The sequence below is a fragment of the Manihot esculenta genome, chromosome 4, assembly GCF_001659605.2.
Source record: "Manihot esculenta cultivar AM560-2 chromosome 4, M.esculenta_v8, whole genome shotgun sequence".
Classification (NCBI taxonomy): Eukaryota; Viridiplantae; Streptophyta; class Magnoliopsida; order Malpighiales; family Euphorbiaceae; genus Manihot; species Manihot esculenta.
Genome location: NC_035164.2, coordinates 26,175,001 through 26,187,286, shown reverse-complemented (window position 1 = coordinate 26,187,286; position 12,286 = coordinate 26,175,001).

The window sequence follows — 12,286 nt, the reverse complement described above, 5'->3', positions numbered from 1 at the left end:
ACATCATCTTCTTCGTAGTATAAAAATTATCCGGTAAGAGGTTTCCTTCTGGTAGCATACTTTTTACTGTTCCCATAAACTTATCAAAACAACTATGACTGATGTGAAATTCTGACATTAAGTTCAGTAATTGAGATACAACAGATAACTTGGTATGATTATTGCAGTCTTCCCATAACGGCACATCCGCATCATGTAACAATTCATAGAATTTTGAAACTTCTAAATTCTGTTCCATGGTTTGATTGTCCATTTCAGAACTACCAACTCCAAATGTACCACAATTTATATCCATTGTTTCTGTGACCATGCTTCTATAATCATTGACATTGTTGGTTATAGCAAGATAATGAGTAGACTGTTCCTCAAGTTGTTCAGAATTTATTTTATGAGTGATAGATTCACCATATGCAATCCACTTAGTATACCCTCCAACAAATCCATTTTTGCAAAGGTGATAAGTAACATATTGCCTATTTTGAAATTTTCTATTCTGACACTTAGAACACGGACAACGAATTTTATCTTGGCATGTAAACTGTACTTGTGAATAGGCAAAGTTTAGAAATGTCTCTACTCCAATATCAAATTCAGAATTAAGGAAGTCATTTTTATCTAGTCGCTCATACATCCAACTACGATCTACCGACATGATAAATATATTCTGAAATATAAACAAATTCAACTCTAATTATATACTAATTTAACAAATCAAACACACTAATCAATTTAACAATACATATCAAAGTAGAGTTGAATGAAGGCACGTAAAGTAAACTGACCAAGCCGAACTATACATATCAAAAGTTATAAAAATGAGTTATATAAAAACTGAATAATTTTTCATATAAATGTTTACAATAATTAAAAAAAAATTACAAAAAAAAAGTGTAACTGCTGCCGCTGCACAATAATTAAATGTTTCATATAAATATTTATAATAATTTATAAATGTTTCATATAAGTTATAAAAAATTACAATAATTTTTCATATAAATGTTTCATATAAATGTTTACAATAATAAAAAAACGTTTACAATAATTAACAATACAATTGCTGCTGCTGTGCAGCACCAGGTGCTGCTGCTGTGTGCAGCAACTGCTGCACAGCAGTAGCAAGTGCTGCTGCTGTTGCTGCACAGCAGCAGCAGGTGATGCTGCACAACATGCTACCTGCTGCTGTGCAGCATGCTTGCTGCTGCACATCAGGTGCTGCTGTGCACAGCAGTAGCTCACCTTCAATTCCCTTACTTTTTAAAAAAAAAAAAAATTGAAAGAAATTAAGCCAATTAATTGTCATATAAAATTCCCATGGAACCTTTATTGCCATATCATTGTTTCTTTTAAGTTCAGCCAGCTCAAATCTTGACCAATTTCAATATTTTTTTTGAAATATAATTAGTAAAACTAAAGATATATTTTGATTAATACAAATTTATAACTAAATGAATTATATTTTCATTATATCATAACATATTTAGAAAGTACAACTAAAAATTCCAATGATATAATAAACAAGAAACTAAAACTCAAACTAGACACTTACCTGATAGGCAGTGGCGGTGGCGAGCGGCAGCAGGAGTGGCAACGGCTGTGGTGGCGAGAGGAGCGTCCAGTAGCGGCGACAGTAGCGGGATCAGTAGCGGAGGCAACGGCAGCGGTGATTGCGGCACGGACAAGGGTGGGGCGTCAAGGAGAGGAGAGGAGAGAAGAGGAGAGGAGAGAGGGCGGCTGAAATTAAAGAGGGGATGAAAGAGATGGATTAGGTTTTTTTTTATATTCTTCACATTTTCTGACGGATTAGCGACGGAATAAATTCCGTCGCTAATATTTTAAAAATCCGTCGCTAATCCATTGCAAATCCGTCAGAAATGTACACATTTAGTATTCGTCGCTGATCCGTCGCTAAAATTTTTTTTTTCTGACGAAAATAATTTTCGTTGCTGATAGCCTTTTTTTTGTGGTGTTTATTTTTTTAAATATCTCTTAATATTTAATAAAATTTAATTAATTTATATGAAATATAATGAAAAAGTTAATAAAAAATTATATTTTTAATAGGTATGAAAAATAAAATGAATAAAAATCATGAAATAAAAAAATATTATATTATATTATATTATATTATAAAATACTAACAATCATTTTAATTGTTTTTTTCATAAAAACATGTTTATTTCTCAACAGCATATGTATATCATTAATAACAATTGTATATCTAGTATTGTGATTTTTTTTTCCACTTAATAATAATATATGTATAATTAGTATTAAGAAAAATAAAGAACTAATTACTATTAATTTTAAAATGACGAAAAATATAATAATAAAACTTCAATTTTTTTTTAAATTTTTTTTTATCAATTATACATAATTTTATATATTTATTTTAACTATAAATTAATTAAAATTAATATTATTTTTTTTAATATAATAAAAAACCATCTCCCATCAACTTTTTAGAACGTATTTATAAACCTTACTTTTAAAAATAACAAAATTTTTATTTTTCAAATTTTAAAAATTCATATTAAAATATTATTTTATTGTGATGACTCTTCCCCACTTCACCATCATTTTTCACGCTTATATTTTATGAAAAATTATAGAGGGAACAGTTCTACCATATAGAATATTTATAATATAATATAATATTAAATAAATAAGAGTGAAATATTTATATAAAAATAATTAAATTTTGTTTTTAAAAAATATATAAATTAGTTATTATATTTTTAAAATTCATTTATTCACTTACAGGTATTAAAAATAATAATTATTGGTTTTTTATATAAAATTTAATTAAAATATATATAGTGATATATAAATCTATATATAAATATTTTATTTAAACAAGAGAGAAAGGGTTTATATTTAAATTATGTAGTTTTGACTAAAATTACAAAATTTTAATGATAGTATCAAAATATATTTTTATATTAAATTATTATCATTTAATTACTAATATATTATTATTTAGTTTAATTTGATTACATTGTTTATATTAAATAATTATATATAATAAAAAATTACTATTGTAATATAAATATAAAATATTATATGAAATAAATGTATTAATATAAATATAATCAAATAAATAACATAATTATATATGAACATTATACTAAATGAAGCAAAAATAATTTAATTGTTTTAAAAAATAAAAAATAAATAAAACTCGTTTTTTTTTTAACTGCAAACTCACATTATAATAAACAAAAAAGCACATATATATGTACTATATAATAATATTCATGAAAGTTTGAGTAATTGTTTGTGTTAATAACCATAGATAATAAAATTAAAATATAAAATTTTTATGTAGTTTACCTCTCAATCACATAATTATATCTAAAGACATCCATATTTTATTTTTTACATTCATCACAAGATCAAGTTTTCATCATTCATCCCCGTAATAACCAATTAACCCCTCCTTACCATAAATTGCTCATACTAAATATGTTAATTACTCCTTTCAGTATCCTCTATGAATTACCTAATATAATTAGTACTAATATAACTCAACAATCGGTCAAAATAAATCATGAGCTGTCACTTTAAAATAGGATCACATGACAAAAACCTGATAAGTCAATACGTGGTCCTACTCGAATAAAGAAAGACCCAAACACCGTTGTACCTAATTCTTCATTTAAATTCACCATCTCCTAAATAGGGTGAGTCATCACATAAATTTACCATTAGCAGACATAATCCAGTAGACTTCTGTCACGTCTATAATCACAGAATCACCGATCGCTTAGCCAGAGGGATCTCTTATGAATTAGTTGACACTAGCCAAATTTTTGGAAAATACTATAATTAACCCAATCTTCTTATAGTATAAAAGTTAAAGATCACATAGCAAAAGTATGTAATTTTCTTATACAACTACTCTTTGGTTCTAAACATTACAATAGTCTCGCATTACAATAGTCTCGCATTTCTTCAACTTACTGACTTAGATGTCAGAGTGGCTGCCATAGGCGCCAATCACCTCACTCTCTCTTTCTTGTAGGATTGACCAATCACAATACAGCTCCATTTCAGCCACATCATCAACTTGGTTTCAACAACATCATTTGGTTTTGTTGCCGGGAACATCCATTGAATTCTCTATATTTATTAAAAGAAACCTTTCTTTCCTCTTTTAATGGCCGACACTTTTTGAGTGGCTACTAAAGATGCTACCAACGAGGGTTCTATCATTTCTTTCACTCTTGGTAGTGGATAAAATAAACCTTCTATGATTAATGAAGCCGATTTCAATAGCCTGAACAATGAGCAAATGCTCCAATATATCAAAAAGTTGCAGGCTACTCTCGAACAATACAAATCTCGGGGAGAGACATCATTCATGGCTCCTAGGGGAATGGAGGAAGCCTTCGCTGATACCCAAAGGACTTAGACAGAGGTGGTGCAAGAGCGATCTAGAGGGATGGTTGAGTTTGAAGAACAGGAGTATAATACCCGGCTAGACCCTGACATCGAAATTCTTACTTTCCGGCGGGATCTCCTTTGGAATCTGGAATTCGAGGATGTCGGAGGTTCCTAGAAGGGTAAAAGAAAGGTTTTCTCAAATGTTTTTACGTGTTTTGAGGGATTTGAGCAAGAGAAAATTGAGTTTTGAAAGAAAAGACCAAGGAGGTATTTGCCAAGTTTGGCAGCCGAAAGTGAAGTTCGGCCGCCGAAGGTGGCTTAGTTTTGCTGCCCTCGAACCCCATGTTCGGCCGCCGAACGTGGTGGAGGTGTGGAAGCAAGGTTTGGCCGCCGAAAATGGTTGACCAGGCCACCTATAAAAGTCCCCTTGTCCGAAAAATGGAGTTTTCTCTCTATTCTTGGGTATAGGTGAGTTCATGCTCTCCTTTGGTTGTTTTTTATGATGTTTCTTCAAATCTCTCAAGGTTTTCATGAGTTTTATCCTTGTTTTGAAGAGTTTTGAGCTTGGAGTAAGGTTTTGGAGCTTGGAGACTTTTGGAGCTTGGATTCTCCATATCTTCAAGTTTGGATCGCCTCTCCTCTCGTTCTTCAAGAGGTAAGTGTAGATCCTTAGCTTTTATGATGTTTTAAATGAGTTTTATGAAGGGAAAAGGGTTAGGAATGCATGAGTTGCATGGTTGTGCATGATAGGGTTTATGTACCCTTTATGCATATATATGTGTATATGGTTGTTGGTAGGGGTTTAGACTAGTTTTTAAGCCCCTATATGCATGGTTAAGGGTATATGCATGTTTTGGAGAGGTTGGATGCATGTTTTGGGTGTTTGGAAGGTTTGGGAGGCTTGTATGCATAAGAGGCTGAGTTCTTGATGAACTCAGGTTCGGCCGCCGAAGGTAGTTTCGGCCGCCGAACCTGCCTGTGGATGCATGGTTTGGCCGCCTAACCTTGCCCCCGAAAGTGGAGTTTCGGATCTGGAATAGACTTTCGGCCGCCGAAGGTGCCGCCGAAAGTGCCTAACTTTCGGATCTGGAGAGGGGGTTCGGCCGCCGAAGGTGCCCTGTCCAGCCTTCCTTTGCCCGTTTTTCCATGCATGTTTATGATGTTTTAGGGGGATTTTTGGGGGAATGTTCAAAGCTATGATAGAGTTTGTTTGATCCCTCATGTGAGTCCACCTGTGTAGGATTGGACCTGAGGAATCGAGGTGTTAAGCAGTGTTAGCTGCTGCAGAGTTAGCTGGTCCAGAGTTAGCCCAGCAGTTGCTAGAAGTGAGTAGAACTAAACTATGCTTTTAATGAATGTTTTAGCATATTCCATGCATCACGAATGCCATGTCTATAGTAGGTTGTATTGCATTAGTAACCATGAAGATGACGCATTGCATTGTTTATTTTGGATGTGGATGGACAACATGACGACTCATTAGCCCTCTAGTTTTTATTGCATGTAACAGAAGTCCTGAGGAGCCCCCTGAGGGCCGGACACAGAGCTATGCATGTAATAGAAGTCCTGAGGAGCTCCTTCGAGAGCTGGGCACAGAGTAGGGGAAGTTTTGAGTCGGTCCATCCTTTATGTGATTTACATGTGATGTGATGCATTCCATGATGGCATATGTTTTACTGTTTTTATAGTTCTGCTCACTGGGCTTTATAGCTCACCCCATTCCCTTAACCCCATGTTTTCAGGGCCAGAGAAGTCAGAGTCAGCAAGAGTATGAGCATGGATATGGTTATGTTTAGGTAATAGAAGTGTAGTGGACATGATGTAAAGTAAGGTTATGTTATGTAAAGACATGTTATAACATTTAATGTATACAGAGTTATAGTATTGTGCTTGGCCCTAGTGTATGGATAATCCCTTTGTACATGGATCTTTTATATGTTTTATGATGAGATGTGATGAACCAGGCTTAACATATGATATGTTAACCCAACTGGAGCATTTGATGAGGGCTCCAGTAAGGGGTTTTTATGTTTACAGTTTCAAAGTGGTACCAGAGCAGGTATCGCTTACAGAGTGGTTACAAAGCATGCTTAGGTTAAGCCTAGTATATAGAGAAAAGTTTTAAAGTTTTTATGAAAATGTTTGATCATGTATGAGATTTATCAGGTACACAGAGTGCATAGTAGGCTTGCTACGGGTTCCGACGACCTTAAGTCGATCTGAATCCTAGCGCCGGTAGAGGTCCGGTTTCCGGGTCGTTACAAGGAGTCATCAGACGATACTCCAAAGGACATCGATTGGAAGCTGGTGCAGGCTGTCCAAAGATACCAAAAGGAGCAAGAGGAGGACTACGGCTTAGCTGATGCCTCATCTCTACCAGAAGAAATCCTAGTAGAAACTTTTCTGATCAAATTTAGGCTGCCTAGCTTGGATAAATATGAAGGGACAATAGATCTGAAGAGTCATCTAGCGATCTTTAGGACGACCATGCAGCTCCAGAATGTCAACGACTTTATGCTATGCCGAGTGTTCCCATTAACGCTACCAACTGATAAAGCATATTTTAGTCCATTTTATCATGATATTCTTGATATTTATTTACACCATTTCTGCCTAATTTTGTGGTTTTAATCATGTTTTGCAATTATTAGGTGTAAAGAGACAATCTGGTGAAAATACTCTTAAAACTGCCAAAAAATACCAAATATGGAAAGTGCCACAAAAGGAAAATTTTCAAATAAAAAAAGTGCCAAATACTAAAATTACAAAATTTTAATGATAGTATCAAAAGATATTTTTATATTAAATTATTATCATTTAATTACTAATATATTATTATTTAGTTTAATTTGATTACATTGTTTATATTAAATAATTATATATAATAAAAAATTACTATATTGTAATATAAATATAAAATATTATATGAAATAAATGTATTAATATAAATATAATCAAATAAATAACATAATTATATATAAACATTATACTAAATGAAGCCAAAAAAAATTAATTGTTTTAAAAAATAAAAAATTAATAAAACTCGTTTTTTTTAACTGCAAACTCACATTATAATAAACAAGAAAGCACATATATATGTACTATATAATAATATTCATGAAAGTTTGAGTAATTTTTATTCGCAGCTGTTATGATGACTTGTTTGTGTTAATAACCATAGATAATAAAATTAAAATATAAAATTTTTATGTAGTTTACCTCTCAATCACATAATTATATCTACAGACATCCATATTTTATTATTTACATTCATCACAAGATCAAGTTTTCATCTATCATCCCCGTAATAACCAATTAACCCCTCCTTACCATAGATTGCTCATACTAAATATGTTAATTACTCTTTTCAGTATCCTCTATGAATTACCTAATATAATTAGTATTAATATTACTCAACAATCGGTCAAAGTAAATCATGAGCTGTCACTTTAAAATAGGATCACATGACAAAAACCTAATAAGTCAGTATGTGGTTCTACTCGAGTAAAGGAAGATCCAGACACTGTTGTACCTGGTTCTTCATTGAAATTCACCCTCTCCTGAATAGAATGAGTCGTCACATAAATTTACCATTAGCAAACATAATCCAGTAGATTTCTGTCACGCCTATAATCACAGAATCACCGATCGCTTAGCCGGAGGGATCTCTTATCAATTAGCCGACACTAGCCAAATTTCTAGGAAATACTATGATTAACCCAACCTTCTTACAGTATAAAAGTTAAAGATCATAGAGCAAAAGTATGCAATTTTCTTATACAACTACTATTTAGTTCTAAACATTATAATACTCTTGCATTTTTTCAATTTACTGACTTAAGCATCAGAGTGGCTGCCATAGGCGCCACCACCTCACTCTCTCTTTCTTGTAGGATTGACCAATCACAGTAAAGCTCCATTTCGGCCACATCATCAACTTGGTTTCAACAACATCATTTGGTTTTGTTGCCAGGATCATCCATTGAATTCTCTATATTCATTAAAAGAAACCTTTCTTTCCTCTCTAAATGGCCCACGCTTCTTGAGCGGCTACTAAACATGCTACCAACGAGAGTTCTTGTAACGACCCGGAAACCGATACCCCTCTGTAACGGCCCAAACTGCTACCGGCGCTAGGATTCAGATCGACTTAAGGCCCCCGGGACCCGTAGCAAGCCAAACATACCTCCTATCACCTGGTCAAATCTCATACATGATCAAAACTTTAACACAAAAGCTGCAACATATGATGTATAGACCGAGCTTGACCTGTATGCGACATAACTGAAAACATAAAGAACCCCCTACTAGAGCCCTCAAGAAAACTCTAGCTGGGTCAACATAACATACATCAAGCAGGAGTCACATCCAAGGAACCAAAACCTAACCTGTGCATGCATCAAACCACAAACATAAGACCTCTACTAGGGTCCTCATCGAATACTCTAGCGTGGTAAACAACACATGCCACAAGTTTAGTTCCAACACAACTCAACATAAAAAACATTACATACATCATGTATTAAAAAGGGACTAGCCAAGTCTTAGGGCCAAGCACAGTTTTAATCCATAAACATAACTCTACTTTACTTTACATTACATTCTCTTACAATTCATTATCTCAGTTTACATTACATCTCATGTCCACAACTAACAAACTAATCTATTACATAAGCAAGACCTTTACCCTTGACGCCTTCCTGGGCTACCTCTGACCTGCAAAACTGGGTTAGGGGAGAGGGATGAGCTAAAAAGCCCAGTGAGTAGAAACAAAGAAAACAATTCATTAATTACATGCATTCATGAAATGCTCCACAACACAAACAATTCACATCACGGATTGGACATGACCACCAAAACTCCCTCTGACTGTAACATAACATGGTGCCCGGCCCTTCGGGCTCCTCAGGACTTCATTATGCCCGGCCCTTTGGGCTCCTCAGGACTTCATTAACATAACATAGATAGGGCTATTGGGGTCGCCTTGGTCCATCCACATCAACAGTAAATAATGCAATGCGTCATATTCGTGTAACTAGTGCAATCAACCTATTACATATAAACATGATGCATGAACATGCTTTAGGCATTTGAATTTCGTAAAATAAAAGATTAAGTTTAGTTCTACTCACCTCTGGCAGACGCTGAACTGACTCTGCAACTGCTAACACTGATGGCCTCCTCGGTCCCTCGGGTCCGATCCTACACAGGTGGACTCGAATGACGTGCCAAACACACTCTAAACAACTCATAAACAACTACCCAAAAACCCCCCTAAAACATCATCAAAACATGCATAGAAAACACCCATGAAACGGCTGGACAGGGCACTTTCGGCGGTACCTTCGGCGGCCGAACCCTCTCTCCAGAGACGAAACTCGGGCACTTTTGGCGGCACCTTCGGCGGCCGAAAGTCCCTCTCTAGAGACGAAATTCAGGCACTTTCGGCGGCCGAACCTTCCATCGGCGGCCGAAAGTCTGCTTTCAAGCCAAAACTCAACTTTCGGGGGCAAGGTTAGGCGGCCAATCCATGCATCCATAGGCAGGTTCGGCGGCCGAAACCACCTTCGGCGGCCGAACCTGAGTTCGTCCAGAACTCAGCCTCGCATGCATACCAGCCTCCCAAACCTTCCAAACACCCCAAAACAAGCACCCAACCTCTTAAAAACATGCATAAACCCTTAACCATGCACAAAGGAGCTTAAACAAGCTTAAACTCCAACAAAGAACATCATAAAGCACACATTTACATAAAAGGGTAACATTAAACCCTCAACACAAGGTATTTGTTCTAAAACAACCCAAATCCTCACATACTCTCTCCCCATCATGCATGCTCACTCCCACATGCATAGACTAGCTTAAACTTCCAACATATCATCCATAAACATATATAAACATACATTAACAAGCATAAGCATACATTGGGCATAAAACCCACATAAATCCTAACATGCAAATCTACCCATACTCAACCATTAAAACCTCATAAAACTTCATTAAAACATAAAGGAAAGCAAAGATCTACACTTACCTCTTGGAGATCGAGGGTTGGTGTGATCCCTAACTTGGAGATGGGAGGAAACTATTCCTTGGGTCTCCAAGCTTTCAAAAACTTAGATTCAAGCTTTAAAACTCTTCAAAATACCAAGAAACTCATAAAAACATGAATGAGATGAAGAAAAGCATGAAAATGACCAAAGGAGCACAAGAACTCACATGAGCTCGAGAAGGGGGAGAAAACTCGCCCATTTCCGATCTGAGGGCTCTTTATAGGTGGCCTGGTCTTCGACCTTCGGCAGCCTAATGTGCCCCCTAAACTCATGCATGTTCGGCGGCCGAACTTGAGGTTCGGCGGCCGAACCTTGGCTCGTTCAAACAAGAATTTCGGAGGCCAAAAGCGCTCCCGAAATCTTCCCATGTTCGGCGGCCGAACTTCACTTTCGGCGGCCGAACCTGGCAAATGCCTCCTTGGACTTTTCTTTTCAAAACTCAATTCTTTTTCCATTTAAAACCATGAAATCAGTAAAAATATTTTAGAAAACACATTTTACCCCTCTAGAAACCTCTGGCATCTTCAGAATTCCAGATTCCAACGGAGATTCCGCCGAAAGGTAGGGATTCCGATGCCGGAATCTAGCCGGGTATTACAGTTCTATCATTTCTTTCACTTCTAGTAGTGGATACAACACACCTTATATGATTAATGAAGTCGATCTCAATAGTCTGAACAATGAGCAAATGCTCTAATATATCAAAAGGTTGCAGGCTACTCTCGAACAATACAAAGCTCGGGGAGAGACATCATTCATGGCTCCTAGGGGAATGGAGGAAGCCTTCACTGATACCCAAAGGACTTGGACAGAGGCAGTGCAAGAGCGATCTAGAGGGATGGTTGAGTTTGAAGAAGAGGAGTCGTAAGACCATACTCCAAAGGACATTGATTAGAAGCTGGTGCAGGCTGTCCAAAGATACCAAAAGGAGCAAGAGGACTATGGCTTGGCTGATGCCTCATCTCTACCAGAAGAAATCCTAATAGAAACTTTCATGATCAAATTTAAGCTGCCTAGCTTGGATAAATATGAAGGGACAATAGATCCCAAGAGTCATCTAGCGATCTTTAGGACGACCATGCAGCTCCAGGATGTCAATGACTTTATGCTATGCCGAGTGTTCCCATTAATGCTCATAGGTTTGGCTCAGAAATAGTACCAACATCTGAGCCCAGATTTGATTCAAAATTTTACACAATTTGATATATTATTTAAATCCTGATTTCTTACTTGCATACCTCCTAAAAAACTCTTCTTCGACTTGGGAAAGATCTAGTAGGGATATGGCAAGTCTTTGAGAAGTTTTATCTCAGGATTTAATTGTAACGACCCAAAAATCGGACCGCTACCGGCGCTAGGATCCAGATCGGCTTAAGGCCGCTGGGACCCGTAGCAAGCCTACTATGCATCCTGTACAGCTGGAGTAATCCCAAAACATGATCAAACATTTCCATAAAACATTTAAAACTTTACCTTTACCCAATTTGACCTGTGTATGCACTATGACTGAACTCATAGAACCCCTAGGGTCAGCATACCCTATGTCAAACTCGGCCAACACATAAATCAACATAATATAAAAGTTCATGTACAAAGGGATTATCCAACTCGGGCCAAGCACAATGCTATAACTCTGAACATATTACATAAATCATTTTACAGTACAACTTTTTACAACATTACATAACCTTACATTACATCATGTCCATTACTATTCTATTACACATCATAACCATAGCCATAGCCTGCTAAATTCTTGAACTACCTCTGACCCTGCAAACCTGGGGTTAGGGGAGAGGGGTGAGCTATAAAGCCCAGTGAGCAGAAACCATAAAAGAAAACAGTTCACT